The 16188-nt window shown below is 43.1% G+C and overlaps 1 protein-coding gene across 2 annotated transcripts in view; it reads left to right on the forward strand.

Moving 5' to 3' along the window:
* Positions 1-491: 491 nt before the first annotated feature.
* Positions 492-16188, forward strand: part of mef2cb (myocyte enhancer factor 2cb) — a 60245-nt gene continuing 44548 nt past the window's right edge. Inside the window, exon 1 of one of the 2 annotated variants that reach the window (XM_034691497.1) lies at positions 492-772. The gene's annotated coding sequence lies outside the window, so the exon portion shown is untranslated. The remainder of the gene's footprint in view (positions 773-16188) is intronic. The other variant, XM_034691498.1, reaches the window with a different exon arrangement.

The following is a 16188-nucleotide window of genomic DNA, read 5'->3' on the forward strand; positions in this document are numbered from 1 at the left end:
AAGCACACATCCCCCATCATCTTCCTCTAGTGGTCCTCTCTGAGCACTTAATTGTGCGTCCACTCTACCGGGGCTCGCGCGATAATAAAGCATTAAGAGCCGTGCCTCTTTCATTAAAGTAGAGTTGGGAAATGTGAGCCCGCCCCCTTTCAGGAGTCAAAAAAGGGAGAGAAAAAAATCGATTATTTCTCCACGCACTGGGAGAGGAAGGAGAGGGTTTGGGAAAGACTCGGGCAGGATTGTGGAGAAGGAACAGAAACAGATTGTGAACATCACCCATCAAGATCCGGACGTCCAGCAGATTACCTACCAGCACCTCCCCAACCATCATCACCAATTCACCGGGTCCCTCCTCTCCGCTACACCGGCACGGCGCAGTCGGAGAGACCAGGCGAAGCTTCCTCACTGCCTCCTGCGCAGAGACTGTCCGACCAGAGAGAGAGAGAAAGAGAGAGAGAGAAAGAGAGAGAGAGAGAGAGAGAGAGAGAGAGAGAGAGAGAGAGAGAGAGAGAGAGAGAGAGAGAGAGAGAGAGAGTCAGTAGTTGCTCTGACATTATAGAGACTCCTACCACGTACTGTAGGTTACTTTTTTTCCTCCCGGCGACGTCCTCTACTAAGTTGCGCTCCTGGATTTTAAGCGCGTCTTGGTGAAGTCCGTCCCCAGCAAGCAGCGGCTTCAACCCTCCTGCCACCCGGCCGGACCAAAGCACCGGCGGACAGCTTGTTGTAGCCTTTCATTTACTTCCCCGGACCAGATTTCATGCGAAACAAAGTAAGTACCGCGCACTACAGTTGCAACTTAACAACCAGAACACACGCTGTATCATGCGATCTTTATTTTTAATCATCAAGAGGGGAAACTTGAGGGTCTATTTTCATGCGCGCTACCTCATCATCAAAGTACAGTAACTGCGTGTATTGATTTGTTGTGACCCTGATCGACTCGTGCCAGTGACAACTATGCCTTATAATTACCAGCTGACATCAAGTAGCTGTTTATGGTCCATTAGGAGAGCCAAGGTCTACTGCCTCGTGCTTGTGGTAGAATAACAGTTCTGTCGACCTTGTGGAGCTTTCTCATATCCACATGCAGGCGCACAGCCCCGAAGACAGCCACTCAATAGGTTGCCCTCGAACATAATACAGTTTGTTCTACCCTGATGCGCCTTTTGACGGCACATTAAAAGTTGCATCTAGTTTGAGACTAGTTTACAATGTAGCGTCTTATCCATCTGGTCTGTTCTTTTTAATCACACATTTATTCATTACTTAAAAAACTTAAGTCAAAGACCATGAGGAAAATTAATAGTTCAGAAGTTTTGAAATATCAGATAGTTGGCTTCATTTTATTCACAAAATGTAGGAAACTCATTACACAAAAGATGAACTTACTTGTATTAGTTGTGGCCAGTAGTGTAAACACTAAACTAAGATGCTCCAATGATCAGAGTTATCCTATTATTATGCATTAAATCAGGATCACCAGTTTGGAGACATTCCTCATAAATATAACAGAAAAGACTGACTGATGTAAACAATGATCATTTACAAAGTACATAACAGGAAAAGAGGATTTACCAGACTTGTTAAAGCGTTAATTGAGCTACACAGTGATAACAGCTCTATAAATCAGTGTTCTTAGTGAAGATCTGTGGTGTTAAGGCTCAGCTGTAATTTGTTGACTGTCGCTTTGTTTCCACCTTCACAAGAGCTTGATACATTTATTATTTTAGTTTAGTGTTTAGTCTCATGTGGCTCAAGTGAACCTGTTGCAGTGAGAGGATTATTAATGACACTATAATTAACCAGTGGCAACTTTCACAGGTTGCAGCCTCATAAATAAAAATGAATTGATTTATTTTATACTTGAAGTGTGAATAGCAGGCCCACTGATGAAATGTTGCAGATGAACTGAGTATGGTTATAAAATTTTAAATTACAGCACGGGTCATTTTAAATTTGTCAGATTTTAGAATGGACTTGGCAGTGTGCATTAAACTCTTGCTCATTTAAAAAAAAGCATAAAAGTTAATCTCTGCACCCACATTCTTTGGGATTTGTTATACAGCTAGATTTTATGCTCTGAAATAAATACTGCTAATTTTAAAAGTTGAAAAATTGTAACCGGCTGTAGAGGTAGCTCCAGTTTTCTGTTATGAATCAAACTAATGTATTATCAAAGCACATTCTGAAAACTATAAGAACTATTACATTTTAAACATATTTCATTATAGGGAAGTTTTCTGGACAATCAGAATTTTTCAAGCGATAAAGTGACAATGTGTACAACAGCATATAAATCATGTTTGTGACTATGAAAAGTGTACTACATACACTCAGGCATTTACTTCTTTATTACATTTTACAGTTTGTTGCATTTTGAAAAAAAAGATATTGGCGAGATGAAGTAGACAATGTTCAGGATACTTTTTTAAATTTTAAGATGTAGTGTTCTTTGCATCATTCTTCAGTTTTATTTTAAAAGTTCTTTATTCCCTTTTCTTGTTAACTAGTTATAAAATATATTAAAGTATATAAGTCTATAAAAGGATTTTGACACATGGCCTTCCCTATTCTGCCCATTGTCAATGAAGTTGTTCTGTGTGGCCTGTCTGGCCTGTTGCTCTCTTGGGATTTAGCGTTAGGTTAATCCGCTCAGAGGAAGGTGAGCACTCGCATGTGGACCCACGATTACACACTGAGGACTCTGTCAGCCAAGCTCTGTAATCTCAGAGACCCTGTACAAACACACACACATGCACACGCACACACACACTCACACACACGCACTTATGCTATCGCACGCAAACACACACTCACCCAAATGCCCAGACAAAAGCATTCACTGCCTCCTGTCTCTGTCTGTGTCTTTTAGTAATGTACACACTCTCTCACACACAGCGACACCCACACTATGTGGCCTGCGCTGCTTTTGTTTCTCTTATTCTCTTAAGACCTCTCCCTCTTGACAAATCATTTGGGATTTTGGGCGCTGATTCACAAAACCAACAGTGACAACACACTCTTACCCTTCTCACAGAGAGGGATTAGGAGGTCACGTGTCCCTGTGATTGGCCAGGGCATTGAGCCGATTGTCAGGGCACTTTGCTGTACACCAGGGGCTCAGTGAAGCTTTAGTTAAGTGAAGGGAAGGGACACAGTGTGTGCCGTGGTCAGGGTTCTGACATGTGTTTGAAAAGTGGACAGCATGGGACAGAATAGTACTTTCATTTTCATCATATATGTAGAAAATCATGACCATTGATACATGAATACCTGGGATTGCTTTTAAATGTGTTCTCAAGACTATATTTTTCTAAAGTAATGAAGTATACCACTGTATTGCCTCAGTACAGAAGCATATTTCAAGATTCCCCTCTGCAAGGAAACCCAGATCTATGAAAACATTATTCCTAATGGGAACATCAGAAGCATTTATGTTTAAGCAAATAATTTAATAGCCGCTTTTGCTGTGCTTTAAAGTTTTTTTTCTCCTCTCTAATGGTTTCAAATATTTTGGGAAGGGTTTGCAGAGTTTGCTCAGTAAAACACTCATTTGCAGATTGCAGGTTGGCAAGATCTGCAGGTAGATATTGAAGTGCTGTAATTGGACTTCATGCCCTTTGGCTCATACGAGAAGGTAATATAAGAGTCAATTGTAGGGCTTCATATTTACCCCATATAAAAGGAGAATATAATATCTTAAACTGTCAAGAGACACCTCTGTAAATCCTGCAAATGATTCTGTATATTTTGGCTTTGTACTTAAAAAAAATGCTGCAAAAACTGCTAAAATCCAGTAGTGATAGAGTAAAGATAAACTCTCTTCAAAGTGAATTTATCTGGCACAAATAGTGGGAAATGTTAGGCTTTGAATAACTTTTTCTTGCATTTTAAAAAGCAGGAGAAAACACTTTACTTTTATGATAACTCAAGGGCTTTTTGTATTTTTGTTTATTGCACAAGGCAGGTGTTCCCTCCTTTGCAACATGGGAGGAAAAGTCTTCCTTTTTCGTACATTTTTATAGCACTAATGAAGAGCATAGGGCTCAACCTCTCCAAGTGTTTATTTACTCGTTTGCACAGATCTCTCTTTCATTGTCCTAACTGCTGGAATTTCTTTACCAACGTTTCCTTTGCCTTGGCAGCACTGTCTGTATGTCTTCATAAGAGCTGCAATCACTTCTAAAACATAAAAAATAATAATCTCGAGTAAATAACACTGTCCTTGAATGGTTTAGGCCGCATTGAATGCATATATTTGAATATGTCCTGGTTTGTGCATAATGATGCAAAGTCTTCTGCTGTCTCTATCTAGTAATTAGCAGTGACGTTCAGCAACTTTGTGTGTGTATCTGTGTGTGTGTGTGTGTGTGTGTGTGTGTGTGTGTGTGTGTGTGTGTGTGTGTGTGTGTGTGTGTGTGTGTGTGTGCGTGCGCTGTAAGTGGATGGGGGTGTGTGGGGTTTGTTCACTTGGGTGTTAAAGATCACAGAGGAATATCTCCGCCTTTGATGTTTAATTGTATTGTAAAACACACTTTAGAATATTTCTGCATAAAGTAGAATTCTGGCTGTGCTGTGCTTTGTGTTTGCTGTTTCTTTGTGTGTTTGTCTGTCAGCATGTGCTGTGTGTCTGGGAGGTGTGTGTGTGTGTGTGTATGCGTTCGAGTTGGTGTCTTGTCTCTGTCTGTTTGCGCGTCGGAATGTTTCTGCTTTTGTTTTTTGTTTTTTTTTGTTTTTTTTTGTTGGGGTTTTGTGAGGTTGTTGCTGGTGTATATTCAAATGAAAATGCATGATTTCTTTCTCTCCTTTTATTCTGGCGCTGAAGAGGGTAGGATTTGATGTCTGGAATGATGGAGCAGTCTGGAAAACAGTGTCAGGGTGAGTGCTGAAAAGGCAAACTGAGAAGACTGATGCGCAGAAAGGCAAGAGAAAGACTCACACGATGGGGAAGAATGAAATTTACTTGAGCTAGAAAGATAGACCATTTGGTGTATGATCAGATATTTTTCATGATGCTCTTGTGATGTCATGCCTCACTCACTCATATAGAAGAACAGGATGTCCTGCCTTCTTCTTCCTGTTTCCTGTTTCCTGCCCGGCCTGTAGGTCATTATGGCAGCAGCTGCCTGCTGGGTGGTCTGTGCTCAGCACTGCTGGCTGACCACACAATCATATCGTCAGCTGCAGCCCACCTAAGAGACAGCAGAAACACCTCACCATACTGAGGCCTGCTCCCTGAAATATTTGGACAGAAGAGAGTCCTGGGAGGCGAGGAGGCTGGAGGAGTGCAGGGAGCAGAGACTGTGAATGATAAGACAAAGAGAAACATTTAGAGTAGAACAGAGGTTGGATTTCTTTGTCTAAACACCTGATAGTTCACATCAGGCAGCATGCACTCAGTATTAAGACTTTAATGTTAAAATGAGGGTTAACACATTTGGGAACCAGTTCATTAACTTCCTTACATTAGCTGCTTTGCTGTAAGATTTAAAAATGTGGATTCTGTAACAGGGTAGCACACAAAATCCGGCTTTGAAAACCAATTACAGTGAATATCTAGAATACTGGCTCCAAACATGTTGTGTGGTAAATCCAGATTTAACTAAGAATCCTTTTCAGCCAGTTTAAGGGGAAAGTGTGGACTGTACATGTGCATAAATCTGCCGACAGAAAGCCATGTTCCATCATAAAACACAGTGCCTGACCTGTGAACGTTGCAGGAGCAACTTCTTACCCCCTTAATATATTTTCATAGACAGACCCCCCCCTCCTTTGCTTCACCATCACCCTTTAGTGTGGCACACGTTCGAGCTACACCCAGTGCCAAAAAAAAGCAAAGAGGTGTGGAGAAGGGCGAGAGAGTGAGTGAGAAAAAAAAAATCCCAAAATGTTTTCCACTGGCTGTAATTTATCTTTGTCACAAGTGCAACATAGCCGAGTCATTCTGCAACAGAGTCCGGTGAGACGCACAGAGGTAGCTCTGTGCCTCGGCCTCACACAGGCTCACATCCATCTGAATGCCCCGCTCACTCGGCTGCCACAATCTGCTGCTGCTGCTGCTGCTGCCGCCGCCACCTCCACCACCACCACTCCCCATCCATGCTGCCGCTATCGCTTATTTTTAGAAGATCTTGGATTCACAGGAATAAGGTCATGAATTTTACCCAGTCAGGCTCCTGTGTGATGAAACAGTGTCACACTAAATTGCCAATAATAGGCAGAACAATTGATAAATCTGTCTCTTTCTTTCTGCTCTAAGAAAAAGATAACAGTTTTAAACACAGTGCTTATATTTTACAGCTCAGTGTCTCAGATATCTGGGCAAAGTCTGAAATATCAGGAGGTTTGCCGTTCAACTCCGAAGGGACCGCACTGCTGAAAATGCTGTTAACACCGTCTAAGTCGAGAAACAGCTCTGTAAGAAACCTCGCTCAGTGCTCTCTCTCCCTCTTCTTCTGCAGAGCGCACGGTTTAACCAGGCGCTGTTCTGCCAAAGTCCACACCAGTGTTCCTTTTCCACTGTCATCTGTGCCATTCCCACACCAGAGGCCAGCCTGTAACATAACACACGACACGGAATCATTTTGAACTCTTATGTTACTCAGCTTAACAAAAAAAGTCAGGAGGAAGCAGAATAAAGAGATGCAGAAAAAGAAAGAGAAAAATGACAAATTCAGATGAAGTTGATTAAGAATTCAAACTTTTTCAGCTTGAGTCTACCTAATATCAAACTCATGATAAAGCACAACAACATAAAGCAACATGGAGTGCCCCAAGGGTGTAAAAGGGTGACGCAAGGCCCCCAATGCACTCCCATTTTCTTTCACTCCGTCAATTTTTTTCACATTTTTTCAACCCGGCTCCTTCTGCCCTGTGATGTATGGCTTTTTCCTACAGTGGCTCTTCCAAAGTGCAGCTCGTGATGTCATTAATTTTATTCATACTTTATGGATGCTCTGTCTGGAAAAAAATGGGAGAGAGAAAAGGGGAGAGGGAAGGAAGAGAAAGAAGAGAGTGAGAGAAGAGAGGAGAAGAGATGGTGTTGCGGAAGGAGATTTTCAGTGCAGTTGCATGTATAATGAATGAGGGGGCACTTTGTTTGAAACTCCAGCCCGCCGCTTCTCTTCAAGGTTTGCTGGGCAGAGTGGGGGCCTTGTGATCTCACACCAGCCACTCTCTTTATCCTGCCAATAGATGCTTTCACCTGGCACTGTGGTTCGACCCAGTGGAAAAACAAATAACCTTGTGTGTGTAGAAGAGAAAAACACACACACACACACACACACACACACTAACACAGAGGGACAGAGAAAGAGGGAGAGAGACAATGGAACAAGGGGCTGGGTGGAAAAGGGTGAGGAGCGGGTGAGAGAGGAAAGAGGTGAGTTTGTATAACAGCAGCAGCAGTGCAATGACGCCCAGACAATACTGAGGAGAATACTGGCACCCAGCCCACACTTCCTAAATAGTGCTCTCTACAGAAATAGCTCAGCCTTGATATTGACTTTTGTCTGCTGTTTATGTGTGTGTGTGTGTGTGTATGTGTGTGTATGTTTGAGCATGCTCAGTAGGAGGACAGAGATAGAGGAGTTTTTCACTTTCTGGTATGGGTTGTAAAATTTTTGTTTGGATATGTTTCTGCTTCTGGTGTGTGAACAATGAATTGTGTGAGCTTCCTTTAGGATTTGGTTTAAAAATGGCCTCTGTCTTATTTTTGGCCCAGTGCTGGACTCATGGTTTTATAAATAGCTAAGGGAAGTGCGGGGGATACCTGTCGTGGCTCCAGCCTCCCTACAGCCCAGTCCCAGGGCCTCGACGTCACATCCATCCACCGTCAGCCGGCCCACTCTGGGCAGCGGCGGAGCAGCCCCCTCGGGGAGGCCGAGAAAACAGGATGGGACCCAGATTGAGGGTGTGAGAAAGTCTGTCTCTGGAGTAAAATACAAAAGAGTTTGGAATCTAGCGATGAAGCTGGCAGATTTGTAAAGAAGAGATTAAAAACCTACAAGTTAATTTCCTTTCACAAATACAGAGCTGAGCGTTAGGCGTTACAAGCAGTGTCAAAATGGCAGCACAATAAAACGTCGTCAAAATGAGAAGTTTGTTTTTAAGACACTTCCTCTGTAAGTGTAAGGTCACAGGGTGGGTTTCTCTCCCTTCTGCCATCTGTAAGCCGAGGTGTCTTGTTAATTTCCTCTCTGCATCTCAGGCATATGCCATGTGAACAGCACAGAGAGTGCTAACATTTTCTCTTTGCCTTCATGCTGTACACTGTTTCCTCACACTCAGATTGCACTATCTTTCGGGACAATACAGCTCCAAATTTTGAAGTAGTGATGAGTTTTAAAAAATCAGAGCCCTAAATAAAAAAAGAAAGTCTGAGCACATTGTTGCTTTACTGGTGATAATGTTCAGTTTCAAACTAGAACTGGCTTATTATTGCATGTTTATACTGTAAAATATAACCAACTCTTTTTAGGGGCTCAGATTATCCAGGGTCAAACTTGTTATGTGGGTAGATAGAAGTGTTATTCTTTTACAAAGAATCTTTCTCCTCCATGACACAGTCTGATTATTAAATATTGAATCCACATTGTCACCCAGAGATACTTTCTTCTTCTGTTGAGCTGTTATCCGCTACAAGTGGCTGAGTCTGATAAAAAAAAAGTGGAAAAACAGACCCTGTTCAGCTTGGTATTCTATTAAACATAGATACTTTTCAACCTATTAATAAGTGGCTCTCCACATCTTGGCCCCTCATCATAGAGGCCCCATAATCATTTCAGGAGTGGTATACAAACAGAGATGAGAGAGTGAGAGAAATATTTGAAAGGCTTTACTGCCCTTGGTGGACTATCTCTACACACGGGGAAAGAGAAATCATTCCTCTTTTTTCCCGAATGTGTTTTTTCTTCTCCTTTTTTTTCTGTGAAGGGAATTGTGCTGCCTGTTATTAATGTGCTTTTGACAGCTTAATTTGATAAGCGGGCTACTTGTTAAAGAAGCCTTGGATTGTTCTCATAGAAAGAACACGCTCCCCCCCCTCCCATCCTCCCATGTTCTTCAAAATGCTGCCGCACAGTCTGTCGATGACCCAGTTCTGAGAGATGGTCGAAAAACAAGGAAGAGCAGAGCAAAAATCCACTGGGAGAAGAGAAAGGAGAGAAGGCATGAGGGTGAGCAAGGAAGATAGAGTGAGGAGGAGATACTATAAGCAAGAAAGGCACTTGTGGGAAGTTAACTCAAAAGCTTTTTTCTTTCTTCTCGCCTCCTCCTCCTTGCTCTTCTTCCTCCTCCTCCTGCTCTGAGCTGCCTACCTTCTCGGGCTCCTCTTCTTCCCCTGTAGCTTAATCGGAAGAGAAACGCTGGGAACGATAACGGGGATTAGCTTCCACTGCTCGCCAGCTCCCCTTGGTTAAGTACACGTGTAATGAGTTGTTTATTTGGGATAATGCACAGTAGGCTCAGCAGAAGCCCAGAGCTGCCCTCACCCCCCACTTCTCTGCTTACACACACACACACGAACACACACAACAGAAACATGTGTATAAGGTGAATTTGCCGCACATGCACGCACAGCAATGTACAGGTATGTGCAAATACATGCATTCACACACTCGACCCTCCTCCATACACACCCACCGGCACAAATTCCCACACAGCTGTGATGCAGGTCACTAGCTGTGCAGAGGGGGAAAGAAAGACAGAGTTCGGACTTGAAGAAGTGGGTTTAGTGTGCATATGTGTGTGTTTGTGTGTATGGGGCTAACGTTCTCAGGCCTTCTTTGGGGTCAGAAGGCCGGGGAATTTTTTTCTCAGGGTGAGGAGAAGGGGAAGAAATTGAATGATGTGAGAAAAGAAAGGAAGGAAAGGAACCAAGAGAAGGAAAAAGGAGATGTTGTGCCCACTATGTGTGTCCGTGCATGCTCATGTGTTCGTGCACGAAAAGTTTGTGTGTGTACGTACATGAAGTGGAAAAAGCTGTTGCGTTGTGTAGGGGCCGTGCTCTGCTATCATTAGCTGTGAGGGAGGGGTGGTGGGGGGAGTAGGAGGGGGCAGGCGAGGTTATGTGAACGGTGCAGCTGTGCGCTGCAGAGGGATTTGAGTGGGGGGGTGGGGGGGATGGTGGGGGTGGGGGTGGGGGGACTCCAGGCAGGTCCTTCACTGAACCACCAGCTTGCAACATATACAGAAGAGAAGAGAAAAATTCAACCAAACACAACTCGCCGCCGCCACCCCTCTGTCCCCCCACCCCCTCACTCCTCCTTTACTCCTCCGCTCCTCCACTCTGGCCCTTCACTTCCCAAATAGGAAAAATAAATAAATAACGACTGATGCTTGATGGAGAGGATAAGAGTGAAGAGAGAGGAAGAGGAGGCAAAAAGAAACAGTCATGATTTATACATAGTGTATGTTGTGCTTTTTTCTTACAGCCATTTGTGGTTTCACCAATTTTGTCGAAACAACGTAAATTTCTGATTATTATAATATTTAAAATCTTTTATGACTTCTATTAGGACCACAGGACTGTTTTTCAAGTGTGCTTTAGGGTATTTCCCCAACACTTGATGCACAATTCCAAAAAATCACTCAAATTTGTTTTAAAGCTTCCACCCGCCCTCCCTTATTTTTTCTCGCTGGAAGAGTCAGAGCCCATGCATTGCGAATGATAGTGCGGCAGGCGAAGACCCAAACTCGCTTGTCAGCTCGTGTGATCAGTCGCTGCAGAGAGACAAGGCAGAGGTGGCGGAGAGACGACAGAACACAGAACGGCACCGGCGTGCACTGCTAATGCATTCAGCCTGCCACCGTATCCAACAACAAGGCAAAATATCACACAACTCACTTCACAAGATGTTCCTACAACAACAACAACATCAACAATAACAGACATATAAATGCACACACACACACACGCATACACACACACACAGGCACGAGCAGACGCAGAGTCACACACATGCATAAATAACCACACACAGCATGTTAAAAACCAACCATGAGGAACAAGAATTTGAAAGCAAACAAACAAGTCAGAATGTAAGCAACTTGTCGGAGACTCAGTGACAGGAAAAATAAATGAAAAATGAAATAAACACCTTTTGTTTCATGAGAAAGAGCGCTAAATTGTTGTGGTGCAACCAGGAATTCAAATTTCAGGATGAAGAAAAAGAAGCAAACACGAAAGAAGTTCAGGTTTTACCATAACTGTGTTAGCACTAAAGTGAGCACTGAGCTAAAAATAAACTCGGTCAAACAGCAGTGGTGCTTTGGCATGGGGGGTCAACTCCATGTGACACAGAAGCCTCCACTGAAGCCTCATATTGAGAGCAGAGGCACTCTGCCAAAGCTTGTAGCTTCACAGCAGTAATTTAATATTTGTTTGTCTCTATTATTTCATTCTCCCCCTCTCTTTCTCTGCCTCTCTTGCTTATGGGGGTTAAGTAACAGTAAGCTTTATCAGATTACTAGCTCTGAGGTCTCTTTCAAACCTCTCTTTGCCATCTTGATTCTGTGCAGCTGTGCAGACTCTTTAATCATACGCTATCTTTTTTCACCCACCCCTCCCCTCCTCCTCCTCCGCCTCCCGTCTTCTCCTCGTCCCTCCTCCCCTAACATATGTTAATTGGCTGCTTTCTGTGACAAATTACGAGCGCTCGCTTTGATGAGGTTGGGTTGTGATGGTGCTGGGAGTGGAGTACGGTGCAACTGCCAGAACCCTCGCCGGTTCCCCCCTTCAACCACTCCAAAAAGAAAGCGCGGCACCCAACCGATGACTAATGAGAGGCTTGGACTGGGTCTGGCCCGGCTCTGGCCTCGGTGGGGGCCACTCCCCTAAACAGAGGCTGATCTGTAGGTGCCGTATGCCGCAGCACGCCCTCCACAATCCATACAACCTTTCGCCTCATGCACCCCCGCCACCAGCTCTCCTCTGGGAACTGTTAAGCACTGAGCAGTTCAGACCATGTGCTGAAAAGATTTTAAACATGTGTTTTCATGTTGTGTCATTTTTTTCAATTAAGAGAACTTTTCACTAAATGTTACTTTCTTGATTTCATTTGCTTTCTTTGCTTAAACGCACCCTACTTTCTCTCAAAACAAATCACATCAAGCAAAGATGCAATGTATACAGCTTAGGTATCAAGTTTATGTTATGTGTAAGTGCTTGTCTTTGTGTGTATGAGAGTGTGTGGTGAAGAGAAAGTGCCTGGAAACATTATACCAGCCTCGCTTAAACAAACACTAAGAGTGACAATCTCTGTTTAATGATGCACAGCGTCAACTGGGAAACAACGCTCAAAAATAATCAGCACAATCAGCTTGTGGTAACCAGAAAAACAGAAAAGTGAACCTGACATCATCCTGGAGGAAATGTGTTCTCTTTAAGTATCGGGTGAGGTAGTGAGGTGTCATGTTTTTGACTCTATCTCTCCTCAATCTGCCCTATTGCTTCTTTTTCTCTGCCTCTGTCTCTCCGTCTCTCTGTCACAATCCCTCCGTCTCTCCCTCTTCTCATGATCTAGGTTACTCGGTTTCCTAGCAGAGCACAGGGACCAGAGAAAAAGAGAGAGAGAGAGAGAAAATGCAGAAGGTCGAATCTATGAAGGACATCCTTGTTGAAGTGTGCAACCTTCTACTTCTGTGCAAATTACCCACACGCTGTGCATAGACTCAGAGCAGCGCTGTGGCTCTCACTTCAGCTCAGCGAGGCTGCGACCATGACACATAATGCGGCTGGAGTGTCACAATGACAGGGAGGGACAATGTTAACTGTTGACCATATATATGGGCTTTAGTTTTTGTTTTTTCTTTCAGTTTGAGGCTCTATTTTGTCAGTTTTGGGGCATTAACACTGTTAAACATGGAGGGATTTTTCACCTGCGCAATTATGACAGGTGTTTTTTTTTGTTGAATTTTCGGTCTTGAGTTGTGGCCCTTCGTGTTTTGATCGCAGCTTCATAAATAATCACTTGACGTAATAGTTTCAGTGCGCACACCACATTTGCTGAGGCGAGAAAATGAAAAATAGTAAATTCCATCACTTCCCCGTTAAGCCGCTTGTCCCTACATGCTGATTTAAGTCACCACAAACAGCCAAAAAAGGAAATAATTTTTCCCTTTTTCAGTAAGTATGCAAAACAAACACTGACCCGTCAGCAAGCGCACATTACCATACCCACCAAGTTAAGACATGCACAGATACACACACACACACACACACACACACACACACACACACACACACACACACACACACACACACACACACACACACACATCTATGTATGCTGGGAAGGGTGACAAAATATAACCGATGAAGAAAAAAAGGGGAAGTGCGCCGGCGTCTCGTGGTTGCATGAGAGGCTAGCCACGTTAGCATTAGCCTGCGGGCCTTAATTGAGGCCAGGAGGGAGCATTTAATAATTGCTGTCAGAAGATCAAATTTAATTCTCCTTTCCTCTTCACAGCCACCACTGCTGTAGGGTAGAGTGAAACAAATTGTCATCAGAGATTTCTAAATGAACAAAGCTTTTAATTAGGGTGATTAGAACACTGTAGCAAAGAGAAGGAGTAAAGGGGGTGGAGGTGGGGGTGTGATGAAATCATCAGCCCATCGTCTGAGCCTTGATTTTGGGTGTTGATACAGTGCTGTCTCGGGGAGGGGACGTGCACATGGAGAATGGAAAGTTTGTAAGTAAGCGTGGCCCTTGGCCTCAGTTTTAAACCTCTGACACACACACACACACACACACACACACACACACACACACACACACACACACACACACATGCTGCCCTTCTCCCCCCACTGGAGAACATTGCTAACATCCTGAGACATTGTCATACTCGGCAGGGAACATAATTGGGTGAATATGTCAGTGCTTTGTGTTCTTAGTGACATGACTCCCGGCTGTTCCTGTGGGGGCTGGGAACAATCGTTGAAGGGTTTAAAGTGCGATTTCCACAGCTTTTTTATGCTTCATTACATATTTATTTTTTTGCTTGTTTTACAGACATATAGATACGCAGGGGATTCATTACACGTGCGAGGAGATGTAAGCATGGTCAAAAATGTAGGTGTGTGTGTGTGTGTTCATTTTCTGTTCCTGTTGTAACACCTGGTCCTGTGGTGTACAGGGCAAAATGTGAACTTAGACAGTGGTTAACACTCACTGGAAAACATGACCTGCTGCAGAGCTTTGTAGGACTTTACAATGAATGGAAAGATAGAGAGACAGAGAGGAAGAAGTGAAAGACACTGCGGCGTTGTTGATAAAGTGAAACTCAAGAGAGGTTATTTGTGTTTTAACATCAGATGTGCGTATCACCACAACCTGCACCACTTCCATATTCAAAACCATTTCAGTACCTGTGTTTTTTCTCCTCCTGCTTAGCTTCACTCCACCTTCAACTCTGTCACCTCTATTAAGCTGTCCTTTTTCTCTATCATCTTTTCTATCTTTTCTTCACTTGAATGCGTCCGTTGCCCCTCCTTGCTCTCATGCCATGGAAAGACTGTATGCACTAAACGGTGATTCACTCCAGCCTTTTCCGGAGCCTCTCCAAATTGTGGCTCGCCTTTGCTTCTGCTTTTTTCTTCTCTTCTTCTTTTTTTCTGATACCATTTTTTTCAGCTTGGCAAAAATGTCCCTGTGTGTGTGGCAAGTTTGTCATTGTGGTGCTTTTATTTTATTTGTTACCATTCAACACAATGATGCATACTATCGGCGAGGAATGCCTATTTAACCACCATGGTTACTCTTCCTCTCTATCCCCGTCTGTCTGTCTGACTTCGCTTCTAGTTCACGTGTGCCCTCTCACTCGTCTGCTTGTGGCCCGGCAGCTGTGGCTTTACAGCCCTTGGCCTGCTTTCAAAGATGGGGGTTGACGCATTGTGTCAAGTCATTTTGTCCTTGGGGAAGTCAGCAGAGGGCTATGGAAAGATGGCTCTCACCTGTCTGAGTTCGGGCTCTGACGAATGGCTACCTGTCTCCACTGTGGCTCTGATGGCTGAAGGCCTCTGATGGCTGAAGGCCTCTGTGTGCAGGTGCTGAGTGGGACATGCAGCTGCCCAAACGAAGGGCAGCGCTCCGTACTATTTTACTTCCATTTGTAGTCTCTCATTACTGCCTGGTACTGTTAGGCTGCAGTTGGCAAAACTCTTCAGAAAGGAAGGAAATGTATTGCTTTAAAAATTATAATTTGGATTCATTACAATAGATGTGACCACACATTTAGAAAGTGGACTTGTATGCATTAGAGAAGTATTTCTGCGGTGAGGTGCAGCTGTATTCAAACAGGGCCCATCCTTGCAAAACTCAAATGTTGAACAAATACATTTGATATTAATTACTGCTTGATTGAATGCAGTCAGGAAGTATAAAATAGATTTTAACGTGTACTTGCAGAATTTGGTGTAATTAAATGTGAGTAAAACTCATATTTTACCTAATTAATGTCTATATTTCTGTGAAAAACTTAAATTAATTCAAAAGTTTGTAAATTTATATTAATGCAAAAAACAAAAATAATTTGAACAGCAAAGATTTTTATGTGCATTTACTTTCTCATACAGTTTGGAAGTATTTTTCCACAATATAATGATAATTATCAGATTTAAAGCTTTTTTTCCTTTTAATAGTATGAAGAGTGTCCATATTATTAGCACTTGCAAATTTAATAATAGTTAAAGAGAGCCTTAGCAGGTCCAGAGTTCTTGTTTTTTATCAAGTTTGTCCAATTATTTGGATTGTGTTGTTTGTCATTTGATTCCTGGTTTATGCTCTGTGAACAGAGCAATTTACGGAAGGAAGCACCTTTAGCACCTTTGATTGTCTGCACAGGCTGATGTCACATCCTTCCGCTGAACCGTCTGTGTGTGAGTGTGTTTCCTGTCTTTCTGTCCCCCTAGACCCCTGGGCAGAACTGTTGGATTGAAGGATAAGAGGGGAAACTGCGCTGGCAGAGTCTCATTAGAACTAAAATCAATTAAGTTTAAAGTTTCAGTCTGAAGTTTTAAGTTGAGAAATTGTTTGAACTTGGGTTGGCGAATAAATTCCGAACTCATCTCTTAGTACTTGTGCTGCTACTTATAACAATATACTTTCTTCCATAATGTCAATCACACTTATGAGTGCTCCAGAGAGTGTATGAAAACTGTGCCAACCACAGGCTATTGGCTCA

Source organism: Notolabrus celidotus, chromosome 9 (genome assembly GCF_009762535.1).
Source record: "Notolabrus celidotus isolate fNotCel1 chromosome 9, fNotCel1.pri, whole genome shotgun sequence".
In the NCBI taxonomy this organism is placed as follows: Eukaryota; Metazoa; Chordata; class Actinopteri; order Labriformes; family Labridae; genus Notolabrus; species Notolabrus celidotus.